The 18,632-nt window shown below is 46.2% G+C and overlaps 1 pseudogene; it reads right to left on the reverse strand.

Annotated features, from left to right (window-relative positions):
* Nucleotides 1-14,932: 14,932 nt before the first annotated feature.
* LOC146171659 (uncharacterized) lies at nt 14,933-16,702 on the reverse strand (annotated as a pseudogene).
* Between the last annotated feature and the right edge of the window lie 1,930 nt (nt 16,703-18,632).

The following is an 18,632-nucleotide window of genomic DNA, read 5'->3' on the forward strand; positions in this document are numbered from 1 at the left end:
ATGAGAAGTACATTGCAGAGCCGGTCGAGAGTGTCGTCGATGCGGGGAAGCGGGTAGAAATCCTTCTTTATTATGCTATTCAAGCGGCGGTAATCAACGCAGAAGCGAAGTATGCTATCTTTCTTCTTGACCAAAACGACTGGTGCCGCCCAGGGGCTGTTCGATGGCTGGATTACATCATCACGCAGCATTTCCTCAACTTGATCGCGAACGGCCTGCCGTTGTCGCGGCGATACACGATAAGGGCTTTGGCGCTGAGGTCGGTCGTGTTCGTCCGTTATAATGTGGTGCTTGGCCAGTGGTGTTTGTCCTACCTTCGATGATGACGAGAAGCACTCCCTGTAGTATCGAAGCAGACTGCGAATCTGGTTTTTCCTGCTGTGGGTCAATACTGGGTTAATGTCAAATGTGGGCTGACGGAATTGGTCCGGTGCGTCTTCCAGGGGTTTGTCGTGGAGGGCGAATACGTCTTTGAGGTCCGCTAATTCGTCGAGAAAAGCGATGGTCGTGCCCTTGTTGAGATGCCAGTATTCTTCAGTCAAGTTTGTTACCAGCACCTGAGCTTGTCCTCTCCGGAATTTCGCGATGCCTCTTGCGATGCCGATACCTCGTTCCAAGAGCAATTGGATATTTCCTTCGACGATGCCTTCAGCGGTTTCGATGTCTGTGCTACCTACGCTGACGGTGACGCTCGATCGGGGCGGCACGGTCAATTCTCCGTCGAGGACGTTTAGAACGACGTGTTGCGTCGAAGTCGTCGTAGCAGGTATGGCTTTGTCGATGATGGCCCTATTTCAGGAGGTCGATGATAGCCCTATTTTCATTTAGGAAGTCGGTGCCTAAAATCACGTCGCGGGAGCACTGCTGCAAGACCACAAAGCTGGTGGGGTAAGTACGCCCATTTACTGTTATTCTTGCAGTGCATCATCCCGATGGAGTAATCAGGTTTCCACCTGCTGTGCGAATCAGCGGGGCCATCCCAAACGGTGGTAACTTTTCTGAGCTGAGAGGCTAACAGCCCACTGACGACTGAATAGTCAGCTCCGGTGAATACTAGGGCAGTGACTCTGCGACCGTCGATATCAACTTCAAGGTCACTTGTTCGCGTCCTCGCATTGCAAGTGGGCCTTAGTGTCCGATCTCGGCTCCGTCGTTTCTTCAGGTCATGGCCGGGGCATACCGTTCTTACTTCGCTGGACAGCGGTATCTGCTTGCACTCTGGTCGTGTTGTCTTTGATGTCGTCGTGTGGAGCGGCGATGAAATGGTTGCGTCGTCGTTAGTGGTCGTCGGCAGCGGAGGATCTTCGTCTTATCGGCGTTGAGCAACCTCACCTCCAAAGGTTGCTGCCTTTAGTTTCCCCTACGGGGGCTAGGAGACCGTCCTTGCACGTAACCGCGGCCCGGCGACGCAAATCGGGCATTGTACGGTGATGGGGAGCGTGACAGACGCCTTGGCGACGAGTTTTGAAGGTTTCGCGGTAATATGCTCTAACATGATTCTGTGGCATGCTTTATTTAGTTTTCAGGCACGCGATGAAGCACGTGCTCGAACCTCACTTTATGGGATAATTCTCTATGGTGAACACGTCTCGGTCAGCAGTTGATTTTGAAAACACTGCCACCAGTTACGTGTCACAAATTTGACCAATTGTATGCTTGTGGAACGTTAGGCTAATATATCTCTCAATTTTCTGATTGTTGCCTCGGAATAATTGATGATGACTCATCCGTGGTACAGTTACACATATTTGTGAGCGCATTAACCATGTACACTTAGACAACTTGTCCGACCGTCCACACCTGAGAATGGACGGCATGATGCACCACGCAGCCAACCAGAAACTAGCTTGACTTTCTACTAAGAATTGACTTTTTTGCAGCCAATTTCATCCTCTAGAATTGCAAACCACTGACTAAGAATACATTTTTTTGCTAAGCGTCTTTCACAGGTGCCACATCTCATACATGTACTGCAGTTTCACAGCTTTATCAACATTCAACCGGAAAGAGTCGAATAAGTTTTGCATGCAAGTTATGATTTCGGCACACACATACCTAATATTATTTCAGTAAATCTGGGGCATGCCATTTCCTTTATGCCTGTCGTTTTCTGAACTGCTAATTTCTTGTCTCTGTTCGCTGTGGCAGTTTCTGGATGTGCGTCCACGCGGCGAATCTGGATGACGCTGTATTTATTTATTTTACCATCAAGGCCTGATGCAGTAAAGAGGGTAGTGGGGATAAATCAGACTACAAAATATACAGCAATGACAAAGTGCAAAATGATGCAGGTATATAGAAATAGCCATAAATAAAGGAGACAATATGTTCAAAATGCAGCGAGGATAGAGTACAATACATTTTTAGGAAGTAAAAGGCAAATATTCACATAGTTGCAAGCATATAAACGTTCAAAGAGAAACAACAGCTTTGCGAAATGCATTATTATCTGACATAAAACGATATTATGGGGACGGTGATTCCAGCTGACTCAAGTTCTGGGTATTAATAAACAATGAAAACATGTTGTGTGACAAGGTGGAACCCTAACTTTATGGTGGTGATCCATGCCTGCCGATATGTAAGATTATCGGCTTCATGGACGTAAGGCTCATCTGAGTGGTACATATAGCCGGAATTGGCAAAACGATATCCCATAGCATGTGGCAAGAATTTTCGTCACTACCAGCGCGTGGACTCGGCTCAGCAGCAGTAGCAGACGACTTATGCTAGAGCGCGCCCTCTGCGCTGGGTAAGCTAAGTGGGCTTGAGCGCCAACGTCTCGACAAATACGAACACAAACCCAGGAAACTCCATAGCTCTTTGGGGGACTGGGGTGGATTTAAAGAGGCAACCGCTGCTTTCTTTGCGGGATCAGGTCTGACGCCGTCTTTATCGACGAGATGCCCGAGAACGAGCGCTTGGCATGCTCCAAAATGACACTTCGAGTTCAGCACGAGGCCAGCTTTACGCATACAGTCCAGTACAAGAGCTAAACGGTCATTGTGCTCGCTCAACGTCCTCCCGAGAATCCTGACATCATCCAAGTAACACATACACACCTCTCATTTTAAACCGCGGAGTATTGTGTCCATGAATCGTTCGACGATGGCGGGTGCATTACGGAGGCCAAATCGCATCACATTAAATTCACAAAGGCCATCGGGTGTGATAAATGCAGTTTTCTTTCTGTCCACCGGATGCACAGGTACTTGCCGTTAGCCCGATCTGAAGTCAACGGTAGAAAAGTCGGAGGCAGAAAAAAGACAGTCAATGGCGTCATCTATACGGGGAAGAGGGTACAGGTCTTTTTAGTGACTGCATTTAGACGATGGTAGTCAAGGCAAAAACGCCATGTGTCATCCTTCTTCCTGACAAGAATCAATGGAGCAGCCCAAGGACTCGACGACTCTTGGATAACACCCTTCGTTAACATCTCCTTCACTTGTTCATTTATCACCTTTCGTTCAGACGGTGACACTCGATAGGGCTTTTTTCGAATCGGATGCGAGGCGCCAGTGTCGATACTGTGTAGGATACGTGAAGCAGGGATTAAAGATGGACCGCCTGGTTGGGAAAAGTCAAACAAGGAGGAGTGTCGCCCTAGAAAGGCCAGCAGTGCACGGCGCTCCTTCATTGAGAGCGAGGGGTCAATTATACGAAGCAATCGCGATTCATCTTGGATATCAGTCCCTGCTTTGTGTGCGATGTCGGTAATCAAGTCACCAGATATTGGCGGATCATTACTGCAGGATGCAAGTTTCAAACCTGGCGGAAGAACGACAGGTTCCGTACAGTAATTCACTGCCCAGAGTTCAGTGCGGCCCTTGGCAACAGACACCATGGCATGAGGAATCAAGACATTTTTCTTGATGCAGGTGAGGTGCACCGGTTCTAAAGTCGCTTCAGACATGTCTAGGGTGGCGTCGCGGCAGGAAACCTGTACACATACAGCCGACGATGGAGGCACAACGGTATCTTCAGAAACACAAAACGCCCTTACATCACTACACGAGCCTACCATCAGACCAGGGGTTACACATCTGCCGACGCTAAGCTCGCCAGTTTGGCAGTCAACATTGATGCCACACATCTTCACAAAGTCGATCCGAAGGATGACGTGCGTTGTTTGGGTGAGCATTGCCATTTCCGCATGGAACACTTCACCACCCAAAGAAACTTTAATACTACACACTCCAACAGCAAGCAATGGTTCGCCACTCACACCACACAACTGAACACTTTTATCCCACTTAAATAGCACTTTTCTGCCGTGCCGACACTTAAATGCAGCACTCATTACGGATATGGTGGCCCCGGTATCAACGAACACCATGGCAGGAACACCATCAACTAAAACGTGGACTTCGTTGCGTAACATCAGCACAGGCGGAGGTATCTCTTGTAGCAGCGAACGTTCGGCGACCGCACCCCCATCGGTCGCACCAACTAGTTTTCCGGCGGCGGTGAACGGCGCCGGGGTAATGGAGAACGACGGGAGCGGAAAGCTGAAGGTAGTGTCATACTTCTGTTCGATTCCGGCGAAATATCTCGCAAAAGTTCTTGCCATGGGTCCCCGGAATCAGGTGGGTAACGCGAACGACGAGAAGAGCCACGATTATAACCCTGTTGCTCAGGGTAGTTCATGGAGTCGTAGCCGTAACACGATGCTTGACGGCGAGAATATGATCTTGAGAGGTGGCCAGGTTGGCCGCAGCGATAGCCCATAGGAGGTTTGCGAAAAGGTGGCGCCGACAGTAGTCGCCACTGAAAGCGTCGCGTCGACTGTTGTCATACCGGTTATGTGTCGGCTGGTAGTAGCGGGTCCGTTACCTTCATTGAAGTCGCCTGAATTAACTAATCAAATGCGGTTGTAGGAGGCGGAGGTGGCAGATTCGACGAGGGAAGCGCTGAGGAGCCCCAAGCTAGTTCTATCGACTGGCTCATTTCTTCGCGAACGATCTGACAGATCGTGGAAGCCTGATCGCCAGACAATGTTACGTCATCAGTGTCAACAGCGGCCACCGACGTAACGCCAGCCAAACTTCCGAACTTTTGTGTTATCCGACGCATTCTCATCGTCTCGAACGTGCGGCAACGCTGGATCACGTCAGCCACATGAGTCAAGGCTTGATTTGCCAATAGGGAATTTGTACATATCTTCGGCAAACCCTTTAAGAAGATGGCTAACTTTGTCATCTTCAGTCATGCGAGCGGAGACAACCTTGCACAGCTTCAAGACTTCCTCGATATATTTGGTTCACGTTTCTCCAGGAAGCTGAGCTCTTTGAGAGAACACTTGTTCAGCTCACTTCTTCGCATCAGAATCTCCAAAACACGTTTCTATCTCTTCCGCAAAGCGGTCCCAGGTGGTGAAAGCGTCCTCGTGGTTGTCGTACTACGTTAGGGCTGTGTCGTTAAGCACAAAAACCACGTTAGCTAGCTGGGCGGAAGAGTTCCACTTATTGTAACGACTCACCCGCTGGTAGTGAGTGAGCCACTCATCCACGTCTTCGCTGGAGCAGTGCGTGAACGAACGCGGCTCCCGGTGATGCTGTCATGAGCTGCTAGGCACGAACCTCGGAGCGTCGCTGTCAACAGACATCGTAGGCTCAGATGGCGGCAGGCCAACAACACGGCGACTTCGACGCAGTTCAAGCTGAGAATCCGTCTTCTGGGTTTCTGGTGACCGTCTATCCAGCACCTCCACCAAGATGTTACGAGCGAGGTTTCAATTGATGCAGGACGAACGTCGAAGACCCAGCTGTGTCCACTTGCGAGTCCCAGCACGAGCCGCTTCTTCGTCAACCTCATCTTTTCTTGTCTCCATTTTTGGGCGTCACACTTATCAATGGCCTCATGCTGCAGTTCACCGACTTCACAACAAATACTAATCCCTCCTCGGTGTTTTTTTTTCTTGGGGTCTAATCGCACGTTCCTTCACTTCGCTTGACCTCGTCCCTCTCCCTGCTTTTCATGGTCTTGCCCCGACCCCCCTCATCAGCACGCAACCCGTAGTAAGCTAGATCACTGATAAGTTACATTTTCTCTCAATACTCTCAATAATGCAGTTTTAGCTTTCAGTAGCACCTTTCTTGACTGTGGAAGGTGGAAGAACATTTTTGCAGATCTTCGGTGCGCAATCACGTTACACATGGGGATGTAGCCTATACGACACGTACATGTTCCTCGTGGTGATTTTTTTTTGCTTGAGAATGGCACGCTGCTCAGCATAGAGAACCATACGTATGTTACTGTATGTGGTCAGTCAAAAGGCGTGATGCGGAGGAATGAAGAGTGAGCGCCGATCCTGTGCGTTCGCAATCATTTACTTTCGTTCTTTTTCTTCCGGTAGTTTGGTGGGGTTGCTGGCATTCGAAGCGACGCAGAGACTTGGAGTCGTGAGTCTGCTTCTTCGCAGCACTCTTCGCGGATTGTGCGTTTGCTTTCCTCATTGTACCGAAAACCTGCAAGACCGTATGCAGGGCCGCAAATACATTGACCTGTGCATGAGGTATTGGCACACACGCGCGCCCACACACAAGCAGTTTTGCAGTGGTGGAAGAGAAATAACCGTTTAGACTAATAAGATCTTCTAAGGTCGAATAAATGTTGACGTTTGGAATTAAGCTGTAAAATTATACAAGATGTTGCTTAGCTTATGGACATTTACTATGGTGAGGCTGCCCAAAAGTAATAAAAAATAATATGCCTCTGCCCGTGCCACTAAGTATAACAGAGCATTTTCCGTCACTATATTTGTTTCACATAACGGCCGTAATTTGCGGCACTAAAGAAGCCTATTGAGCTCTGTGCTCTAATACGCCGCGCACAGAATTAGTCAGATCTGCAGCGCTCCTGCCGCTCAGGCCACAGCAGGCCATCCCTTACGGAAATCCTATATCTGCTCCAGATATGGAACATATGCTGCCAGATACAAATATATAAGGCAGCAAATAAGACCTTATCTGGGCCAGATAAGGTCATATATGCGCAAAATGTTGCCCTTATATGGCTCAGATTTGGGCATATCATGCAACATATAATCCATATCTGAATGGCTAACAGGACCTTATATGGCTTGATCAGGGGCATATATGGTATCCTCGCGCCCTTATGTGGCCTGATAAAGGGCATATATGGCATCGTCATGACCTTATATAGACAGACCAGGGTCATATGCCTGGCATCAACAGGACTTTATATAACCTCATCGGGGCCTTAACTATGTAGGCGCCATAGTGATTGTATATTAGCAATATATGGTTTTCGTCTACCTTCTGCAAATATTCAATATTGGCATCATGTGGTCGAGCTTCAATTTTTCTACACTCAGCATGGCCTGTATGCTTAGTGTTAATTGTATCCAATTTAGAAAATAGCTAGGACGCCTAATATTTCAAATATTCTGCAGATTTCGCTGCACTATAATTATTACACCATGTGCTCCTTAATCCAGGAGGGCGCTGGGTCATGGCTACATGCTCCTCTTTCCGTCTATTAACTCGCATTTTCATTTAAAATGCGGCGGCAGTCCGGTGCACAAACGCATGGTCGGTTAAGTTGAGCGATTCAAAATATCAAGAAAATGATGGCAGTTCAGTATACGGCCCCCTCCGAGCTGTCTAGACGGTGACTCACCCTCAGAGACAGCTGGCGGTTGCTGCGGGGAGGGCCGCACTGGCTCGACAGTGACTCCTCCTCTCCCGCGTTCCCCTCTTCCCTCTCAAACAGCGGCGGCCCCTGCGTCGCGGCTCGCATTTCATCTCTCCTCCTCGCTGCCACGCTCTATACCGCGTAGGCCGCGAGCTCTCCGTTTTGTGAGTGCTTGCTTCTTTCCCCTCCCCCTGTCAACTCCGTGCGCCTAAGCACTTGTCTCGTTCCTTTCGCGGTGGCAGACATCGGAGTTCGGTGCGGCTGGCGGGCGTGCTGCATGTTGTGTATGTTGGTGTGTGTGTGCCAGCGCCTGTTCGCTATTAGCTGTGTGCATGTAACAAAAATGCGACAGCAAACCTACAAGAGCTTCAGTCTTACTGTCGGCACAGAGGAAATTACTGTGTCCCACTGCGGCTGACATGGTCGACCATCAAGCGAACCTGATGGTCGATTGAGCTTTTCGAGGCTTCTGCATTGAGTGGCCCGGCCAAATCTTCACCCTTGCGTCGGATCGCACCCTCATCGTGCCGCCTCATCTTCACACCCGATCACCAAAACCGTGAGCGTGAGACTTCTTGTCGGGAACTAGCACTTGCCAACCTCAGGATATTGTTCACTTTATTATTTTGATGGGACAATTTTCCAATCAGTAAATTGGAGTAATTGCCTGTATGTGATATTTTTTCGTACATTTCGTCTCTAATTTGTCTTTCGCTCCAGCAATTTTAACAAGTTTCAGTGGGTGGATAGGGTCCTTCGTTGTTTATTATTATTATTTTTTGCACTACCTAAGTAGCTTCATGCTTGATTTGGTTTAGGGGCAGAGCTATCGCTGTCATGACAAATGCCATCGGACATGCTTTTTTCTTTGTTTTCTCTCTTAATTTCAAATGCAACCATGAGTCAGGCGCATTCTCTCATTTTGCACTGCAGTCTCTGCTTAAGGTAACACCAGTACTTCCTGACAGCCTATATGTACTTTGCTAAAGTTTAGGTATTTTCAGCAGTCCCAGCAGTGTGTGTTTTATCGCCCTGCGGTTTAGCGGTACTTTTTCCGGGTATCGACAAACCTTTAAATTGCCTTTCATTAGTCTAGTTCGATTATGAGCCATTTATTTTATTTAGCTTCGCAAGTAAACCAGCTCAAACTAAAAGCATCTACTGGTTAAAGCTCTGTGTGTAAAAGAGTAGAATAAAAATGTAATATCTAATTTAATAGGTTAATGTCTCACTTTAGCTTCTCGTGTAGACATTATTCTGTTCAGATATCCCATTAGGTTGTTATAGTATCGTACCTAAAGTGAGTAGAATCTCAATATCTACTAACGAATGAGCATGTCTTTGACCCTCGGTATACACACGTAATTCACGCCCGTCTTTGAGTGATTCCATATAGGCAGGGAAAAAAGAAAACCTGTGGTTTCAAAGCTATTTTCCTGTAAGGTTGGAAATAAAAGGGGAAATTCAGGTTTCCCTTGGCAAACTTGATTGAGTGTGGTTTAGCTGGAATACTGAAATTGTTTTGTGTGTGTTGTAATAAAGTGTTATGTTGATATGGAGATATATAGATCTATAGGTCAAGACATACATGCCATGCGGGCTAGATCTTTAAATCAGGAATTGGGTAGATAAGGCATATCTGACCAGATATGCCTTATCTGGTACTCAAAATCAGGAATTGGGCAGATCAGGCATATACAACCAGATATGCCTTATCTGGTACTCGAAATCGGGAATTGGGCAGATATGCCTTATCTGGACTAGATCTGTCCTAATATACCATATCTGCCCAATTCCTGATATGCCTGATCTGGATTTTTTTTATAAGTCCAGATATGGCATTTCCGTAAGGGATACCTCACTACTAAGGAAAAAAAAGAAAGGAAGGAAGCGTGCATACCGCACTGTGCTTTGCCGAGGGCAGCTCCAAGCAGTCACTGGTTTGAAACCGCGCTGCCTACATTGGCTACCCTGTTCGCCCCTCCTTTCATCCTCTCCGCACTGCTAAGATAAATTGCGTGCATGCTGCTGTGTGCTATGCTCGCAGGATGGCTAGACATCACCCTCCTTCAGCTCGAAGCCGTGTTCTGATGACCAAGCACCTTCTTTCGTTCTTCCTGCGCACTGGACTTCACAGGCATCTGGCAGACACCCTCTCACTCCCTCCAGTAGAATGAAAACCAAGAAACAAAAACATCGACAGGACAAGCAGGAATGACGCACACCTTACGTCACTTTTGTGTCACGTGATTGCGCGTCCAGTGCCTGCTAAAACATCATCCCGTCTTAGGTATTCGCCTCAGTGATGGTGGATAAAGCGATGAAAGGCGGTTTTTTTTTCGACACCGTAGATGTATGGACCGAAACGATAGCAAACCAATAGAGCTTGTGAATTAATTCTCCTACCAGTCATCATCATCATCATCATCATCATCATCAGCCTGACTATACCCACTGTAGGGCGAAGGCCTCTCCCATATTTCTCCACTTAACCCGGTTCTGTGCTAGTTGCATCCACTTGACCCCTGCGAACTTCTTAATCTCATCCGCCCACCTAACTTTCTGCCGCCCCCTGCTACGCTTTCCTTCCCTTGGAATCCAGTTTGTTACCCTCAGCGACCATCGGTTATCCTCTCTTCGCACTACATGTCCTGCCCATGCCCATTTCTTCTTCTTAATTTCCACTAGAATGTCGGTAACTTGAGTTATTTCTCTGACCCACTCTACACGCTTCCTATCTCTTAATGTTACCCCTACAATTTTTCGTTCCATAGTCCTCTGGGTTGTCCTCAACTTAAGTAGAACTCTCTTGGTTAGCCTCCACGTTTCAGTCCCATAGGTGAGTACAGGTAAGATGCAACTGTTATATACTTTCCTCTTTAGCGATACCGGTAAGCTGCTAGTCATAATCTGTGAGTGCTTGCCAAATGCGCTCCATCCCAATCTTATTCTTCTTGTTATTTCCTTTTCATGGTCCGGATCTACGGTTACTACTTGTCCTAAGTAGACATATTCGCTTACTACTTCCAGTACTTCGCTACCTAATGTAAACTGCTGTTCCTTTCCGAGGCTGTTGAACATTACCTTAGTCTTCTGCATATTGATTTTCAAGCCTACCTTGCTACTTTTCCTGTCTAGGTCACCAATCATTATTTGCAGTTCATCCCCCGAGTTGCTTAGCAAGGCAATCTCATCAGCAAATCGCAGATTACTGAGGTATTCTCCATCTACCCTTATCCCTAACTGCTCCCATTCCAAGTCTCTGAATACTTCCTCTAAGCAAGCTGTGAATAGTACTGGGGAGATTGTGTCTCCTTGCCTAACACCTTTCTTTATGGGAATTTTGTTACTTTCTTTATGCAGAACTATGGTTTCTGTGCAGCCACTATATATATCTTCCAGCCTTTTAACGTATGGCTCGTCTACCCCCTGATTTCGCAATGCCTGCATCACCGCCGAGGTTTCAACTGAGTCAAATGCTTTTTCGTAATCAACGAATGCTATGTGTAAGGGCTGGTTATATTCCGAGCATTTTTCTATCACCTGATTGATGGTATGGATATGATCGATAGTAGAGTACCGTTTCCGAAAACCTGCTTGATCATTTGCTTGATTGCATTCTAAGGTTGTCCTGATTCTATTAGCGATTACCTTTGTAAATACCTTGTACGTAACAGACAATAAGCTGATTGGTCTGTAATTTTTAAGGTCCTTAGAGTCCCCTTTCTTATGAATGAGGATAATGTTTGTATTCTTGCATGGTTCCGGTACCGTCGATGACACCAGGCACTGCGTATACAGGGTGGCCAGCTTTTCTAACTTGATATCCCCCCCGTCCTTCAGCAAATCTGTAGTTATCTGATCCTCTCCAGCTGATTTCCCCCTTTTCATAGTTTCTAATGCTTCCTTGACCTCGTCCTTCGTAATTGGTGGAACGTCTGACTGTTTTTCCCTACCGCCAATCTCCTTACGGTCCTGACTACTTTGGCTACTGTAGAGATCTGTATAGAACTCCTCGGCTACTTTGACTATCTTGTCCATATTCGTGATGACGTTGTCCTCCTTATCCCATACATCTGGTTTTTGCCTCTGCCCAATTTCATCTTTACCGCTTTAAGGCTTCCCTCGTTCTTTACAGCATGCTCTACTCAAGTTGACGGGTTTTGGAGTTACCTCGTTTCGGTCACAATTGCAGTCAATATTCAACGCATGGGCAACGTCACCACTTTAGTCTTGTTGATGACGTAACCGCAGTCACCGGTGAGACCAGTGATGACGCAAAATTTCAATATTGCCGCCGACCAATAGGAGCGGGGCAAGTTGAGCGGATTGAGACTGGTTTTGTATTGAGAGCGTTACAGAATTCTCCCCCCCCCCCAGATTTCGCCTAGTGTCCGCTCTTTACCAAAGGTCCGTTCGATTCACCTGCACCTTCTAAACCGGTTCACCGCTGGCTCATAAGGGTGCAGGAACGGTTCCATTTTTTTTGCAGCACATATTCAGCGGTGCAGATGAAGCGCGATACTAGCGCCACGAAACGGATACTAAGGTGCACATGTTGTGCACGCCGTTTTCTGTGTGTAGTAACATTCTCGCTCGCGAGCGTGTTAGTGTGGTTATAGTGCTCGTGTGGTGGTCTTATTTGTGTAAGTTTAGTCACTGGAGTGTACATCTTGTTTTGCTACTGCCCAGAAATTTTTGGATTGTGGTACACTATCAACGCTCGTCGATGTCTCCATGGAACTCATGGACTCTGACAGCGACGACGAAATGGACGACATCGTTGCAGCGCTGGCCGAGAGGCTGGTGCTAGTGGAGAGAGATCGCATTCCGGGATATTACAAGGACATTATGGGCAGTTATTTTGAATTCGAATTCAAGCAGCTGTTTCGGCTTTCACGCAACACCGTCTTAAGTCTTGCAAACCGCTACGAAGCCTCTCCATTCTTCCCAGACAGTCGTGGCGGGCGCCCTCGTATCAATGCAGAGAAGACATGCGTGGTCGCAATGAGTTACCTTGGAATTGCCAGTGCAGCATGTACTCGCTTGCCGACAGGCTTGACATATCTGAGTCATCAGTGCATACGTGCATCGAGAGGGTGCTAAATTTCTTGTAAAGCATCAGCACTGAAGTTATAGCCTGGCCAAGCCAGCGAGAACAAAATCGGATCAAAGCTGGCTTCCTATTGAAAAGTGCTGGAAAAGGGCCACAGAACATAACTGGTTGTGTGGATAGGTGCCATGTTGAGATAAAAACCCCGGCGGAATCGGCGCAGTCCTACTTTAATCGGAAGTTTCCCTCACTCCTCCTGCAAGGAATATGTGATGACAGGAACAAGTTCATTGACGTGCTGGTTGGATTTCCGGACTCCGCATATGATGCCAGAGTGCTTCGTGAAGGCCCGTTCTACCAAACAGCAGCAGCAAAATGCAGTGACGGGTATCTGCTGGGAGACAGTGCATACCCTCTGCACCCTTGGTTACCTACCCCATACAGAGGTACTGGACTGAACTTCCAGGTTTGGAAAAAGAAGTTCAACAAGTGTCATTCGCAGCAGAGGACGGCAACAGAGAACACGTTTGGCCTTCGGAAGCAGCGTTTCATACGACTATATTTAGTCGATGCTGCCACCATAAAGCAGTGCTGCCTGATTATCTTGGGTGGTTGTGTATTGCATAACATGTGTAACTCAGAACGAGACTTTTTTGATGAACTTGATAAAATTCCTCCATATGAAGAGGTTGGGAATGATGATGAAAGTGACACCATCGACCCAGCTTTAACTATAATAATAATAATAATAATGTTTATTTGCATCAAGTAAAATACCCCCTTCAGGCGCCAATTAAAGTTTTTGAAAGGAATTCTTTTTCGCACCAGGCGTGATCAGTAGGCCATGCAGAATTCAAATATAAAAATTATGCAAAAATATTTATATTTTGTTCGCGTCCACGCATGTGGACATGGCGCCTCAAATCTGCTACAGGAATGAAAACATTTTAGCATTTTCTGCATTTTATAACTAATTATTAGGCATGAATAATTGTTTTCCTCTCAGAATACCTTGCGCTTTCAAGACTATGACACCTGCACGCAAATAAGCGTATTACGTACTGCTCTGCAAGAATTAACGAAGTGCCGCGGCCACTTTAACAATTTCGGCATTAAGACACCGTGTCCACATTTGTGGACGCGAAACTTTGAAAGTCCACTGGAGCACTTTTTCAATCTCTAAGATAACGAAATCTGGCACGTAACATATACATTCCCTTATTGCCACCTTCATTACAAGAAATGGTATTATTAGGCATCGGTTTAGAAAGAGGCATGCAATAATTAGAGCTGCTGATTCGTCCTGGCGTGAAACGCTGCGACGTCCATCTTTGCTTGCTGTTTACAAAAACATTTGGCTGTAGCAACAAGATATGGCGCCATGTACTCGACAGGGCGGTTCCAAATGTTACCGGTGCCAAATTCAAAAGCAGAAATTCGCACTCCATGGAAAGATATAGAGAAATTTGGATCACGTCCACATATGTGGACACAGCGCCTGAAGAGGATACACAAGATTCAGGAGGCCTGCAGAAAAAGCTGTCAAAGACAGCTTGACGAGACCGCAGGCCCCCTTGTACACTGGTCATTTCACAGCGTCGCCAAAACCAGAAGGCCACAGAAGAAATCTAAAGTCATATTGATAAGCACTGAAGCATGAATAACATCAAGCATGAAGCATAATAAACATGAAGCATGAGAAAAAAACTTATCAAAACAGTGGTAAACTGCATAGCACATCAATCAATATACAAAATAAAAGCCACGCATCAACAATAACAAAAACACTACCCAAAACTACACAAGACCTGATACAAAAATGAAATCGACAAGTAAGAAAGAAAACGTTATGCACTGCCATCACTTTGGCACGAAGCAAGTAGGAAACAGAAAACACTAAGAAAATAAGTGTGAGATCATAAAATGTGCTGCCTGCGTCAAGCCATTGCTCAGATGGAGTGCTGAGTTGTGATCGTCTACACTTCAACCATGTGGGATGAAAGCTCATCATGCAGAATCTGTGCTTACTTGTGATCGACCTCACGCTGTGTAGTGAAAGCCAGCATAACTCTCTGGCTCAGAAGACATACCGAGTTTGATGTCCATGTGGAATGAGTAGTGCTGCATGACATGTTTGCGATTGAAAATACACCAATTCTAAAACCCACGTTTCAATTACTACTCTGACATAACACACAATAAGCAATATTTTGTTGCCATTGCTTATTTTTCTCCAGGTGCAGCCACCTTCTGTACAGCCTGCACAAGGCGTTCGAGAAGCGACATTTTTCGCTGAAAGCACTCCGCTCTTTCTCTCCTTGCATCTTTAAATTCATCAAGGAGCGCCAGGGCAGAGCTGTCCTTGCACCGCCATTTCTGCGCACTCTGGCCTCTTGATGTTGGTGGCTGCGGCTCCTCATCCAAGCTGGCAGGATCATCGGCACGTTCACTACAAGACTAAGAAATAAAATGTTTAGCTTCTGCACAGCTGCAGCTTAAGAATTTTCAATAAAAGACCTACCTGCCATTTTCTATGCTAACTCCTGGTACGAGTAGCACAGTTAGTGTTATACGGTGTTCTTTTTCTAGAACATCACTTAACTCCCTGAAAAAAAAAAATACTGATTAAGAAGACTGAGCAAGTACAATGCCGCACGAAGGCTAGTACACTCACTCTTCATACTCGCACAAGGCCCGGGAATGCCCAGAAGATGATTTTTTCGTTTTTGTCCTTTTGTATGCCCTCTCGAAACTCTTTCATTTGTTCTGCACCTGCAGAGCAGTTGTCTCTGTCTCGAACTCTGATGATATCAGGTCGACTAGCTTTTGCCATGAGGTTTTCTTTGTCCTAAAAGAAAAGACATGACGGTTGGCATAACCTGGAAAAATGGGAAGCTGACACTCCTGCATACATTTCAGTCAGTTCAGTTCAGTTGTTCAGTCGTGTCCGACTGTTCGTGACCCTATGGACCATGTCACGCCACGCTTTCCGGTCTCTCACTATCTTCCTAACATCACATAACTTCATCTGCAGCGCCTCGAGGATGCCACCTAACCATCGCGTTCGCTGCCTACCCCTTCTCCGGCGACCCTCAACCTTTCCCAACATTAAATCTTTTTCCAGCGACTCCTCTCTTCTCATCAGATGACCAAAGCAGCCGAGCTTTAACTTTAGAATTTGACCCTCCAATGAGCATTCAGGGTTTATGGTCGACAATATCGACTGATTTGATCTTCTGGCCGTCCAAGGAACTCTCAAGAGTCTCCGCCAGCACCACAATTCAAACGCGTCAATTCTTCGGCGGTCAGCCTTCTTCACAGTCCAACTCGCATCCATACATCACAACTGGAAAGACCATAGCGCGAGTTATACGGATCTTGGTTGGCAGACTAATGTCTCTGCTCTTTACTAGGCGGTCAAGGCTAACCATGGCTCTCTTTCCCAGAAGTAGGCGTCTCCTAATTTTATGGCTGCATACATTTCACACCTAAATATTTTCAGGCTGTACTAAAAATTATACCACCCATGTTGTCATTTCACACGAAAACTGGGAGTACTAAATGTTTTAATGAATGCACCTGAAGTGTATGTTTTTAAATCTAGTCAAGTTCATAACATTGTATGTCATTTGACTAATTGCAATGGTACATTATTTCCATTGCCAGAACCCTAGCATGCAGAAAGCTATAGGTTGCCTTAGATAAACCAAGCTTGCATTAAGAATCGAGTAAAACAGCGCTAGGCGAGAGGAAACACGTGAACGGCAGACACATGCGTTGCATGCACATGGCTAGCATGCACGCACGTCACACACACACAGACAGAGGCCATAAATGCCTCAAATGATGCATAACAACTGCAAGGTATCCATGCAGCTTGACTTGCCGAAAGCCGCCCTTCTTCCCGACATTTTCCTTTAGGGCTTTATATTTCATGATCAAGAACCGGGTCTTCGATCCAGACCAAAGGTTCGGGGCAGCCCGGAAGCTCATCGGGCATCAGAGACCGGTGATGGGGTGGGCACTCCATGGGGGGAGGCCACTGGAAAGGATGGGGCCACCGGGGCACGATATCCTTCATTATCACGCAGACGACCTTCCCGTCTGTGCACAAGAAATATATGACAACGTAAGTACCTTCAACGCTTAAGATTTCGCGTCAGCGTCTGGGCAAAGCACGGCATCAAATTCTTACGCCTGAGAAGACGAATGTTTGGTGCCGCCGCTGCTTTCTCATACTTAACGCTTTTGACTGCAACCATTTCTTCTTCCTTAATGCCCCTAACACTCGCTAGTAGTCGAGGAATTCTACTCGTGTTCTGTCCGCACAAGCGCAATTAAGCTTCCCTGTAGAAATAAAATGATTGACAAGCAAGTTTTCACAGTTTAACGCCGAATTGGTTGTAGCGAGAAACACTGAAAGGAGCCATCTGAGGTAGAAATCTGGTACCGAAATGATTTATGCACATATAAAGGCGCACGTGCACGCACGTGTTTTGTGCACTTACCTGGCGTCCTGTAAACAAAACTGTCACCCTGACGAGCGTGGGCACCGTCTTCGCTGAATACAGGCATCAACGTTGTTAGTTTGCCGTTGATAAAAACATTCAACGTTTGGCCGTTGGTTTGGCCCATGTCGTCTGTTGCTGCCGCCATCACGCAAACCAATAGACAAGCGTCATGTTTGTAAACAAAGGTGGCGCTGCGATCGGCAGCGAAATGGGGTGTAGGCAAAAGCGCAGCGTGCCTACACTGCGCCGAGCGACGCTGCCTTCGAAATGAGTTCGCGCGTGCGAATATTCTGAAGCGTAAGCTTCACTTCTGCGTAGAAATAGTTTGGTTTATGCCTGGAGAGTATTTCAGCACGTTATCTGCCGATTACTCCTGTAATTACCTGGCGAAGAGCGCTGCATTGGCTTCCTTATCCGTGGCCTCAACAGCGCGCGGCTACGTTGCGTAGGCGACTGCAGTGAGTGATTAAACTAAAGCGAGAAAACGCAATGTTCAAGAAAGACTAATAGTCAACACTGCTCAACTCCCGGGCCTATTTCAAGCGCATGCAAGGAGGACGACGATGTGAAAGACTGGAAGTGTGTTTTCAAATTCCGACTCTTTTGACCGCGCCTTTCTAGCTGCTTCAAGCGCTTTCACTTAAGGAACAATATTGTCGGCAGCTATATACAGTGAACTAGAAATTACATTTCTAGCACACTTTACCGCCAACTTAAGTCGTAGAATTTCATATTTATTAAGAAGTCAATATTTTAATTATTGTAATATGTTCGCATATTGCGCTGCCAACTTCTTTTCGCCTGCTCGATAAAAAAGACGTTTCACGTCTCTCTCATCTTACATACGTAGCCAAGGTCCTTCACAGGTTAATATATACAGGAAGGCCTGTGAGAATTAAGGCTCTCATTTTTTCTCTTTGCTCTCTAGGAGAGGCGCATGAGGTCAGATGCAAATTAACGTTCTGCACGATCACTTTCAGCAACATTTGCGCGATCTGCTGATGTTTTGAATATACTTGGAAATTTTTATTCGAATGCGCGTCATCTATTATGCTTAATTTACCCCCTTCATAGCCGATTCCACATTGGGACATATATATATATATATATATATATATATATATATATATATATATATATATATATATATATATATATAGGGGAAATGATGGTACTCGTTATAATTCATGAAGGAAAGAAGCCGACAGTCGGCGAGGCCAAGGAAAGCATTGGGGATTGTACTTTGTCTTTGTTTTTAATTTTTACTTCATAATCATGTAAATTAGTAATGTAATGTGTTTAGGGGAAAGATAAATAAACACAAAGTAGAAAGAAAAACAACGTGCCGATGGTGGGAACCGAACCCACGACCTAAATAAATATATATATATATATATATATATATATATATA

The sequence above is a fragment of the Amblyomma maculatum genome, unplaced genomic scaffold (genome assembly GCF_055883805.1).
Source record: "Amblyomma maculatum isolate TAMU_Amacu unplaced genomic scaffold, ASM5588380v1 scaffold_19, whole genome shotgun sequence".
Classification (NCBI taxonomy): domain Eukaryota; kingdom Metazoa; phylum Arthropoda; class Arachnida; order Ixodida; family Ixodidae; genus Amblyomma; species Amblyomma maculatum.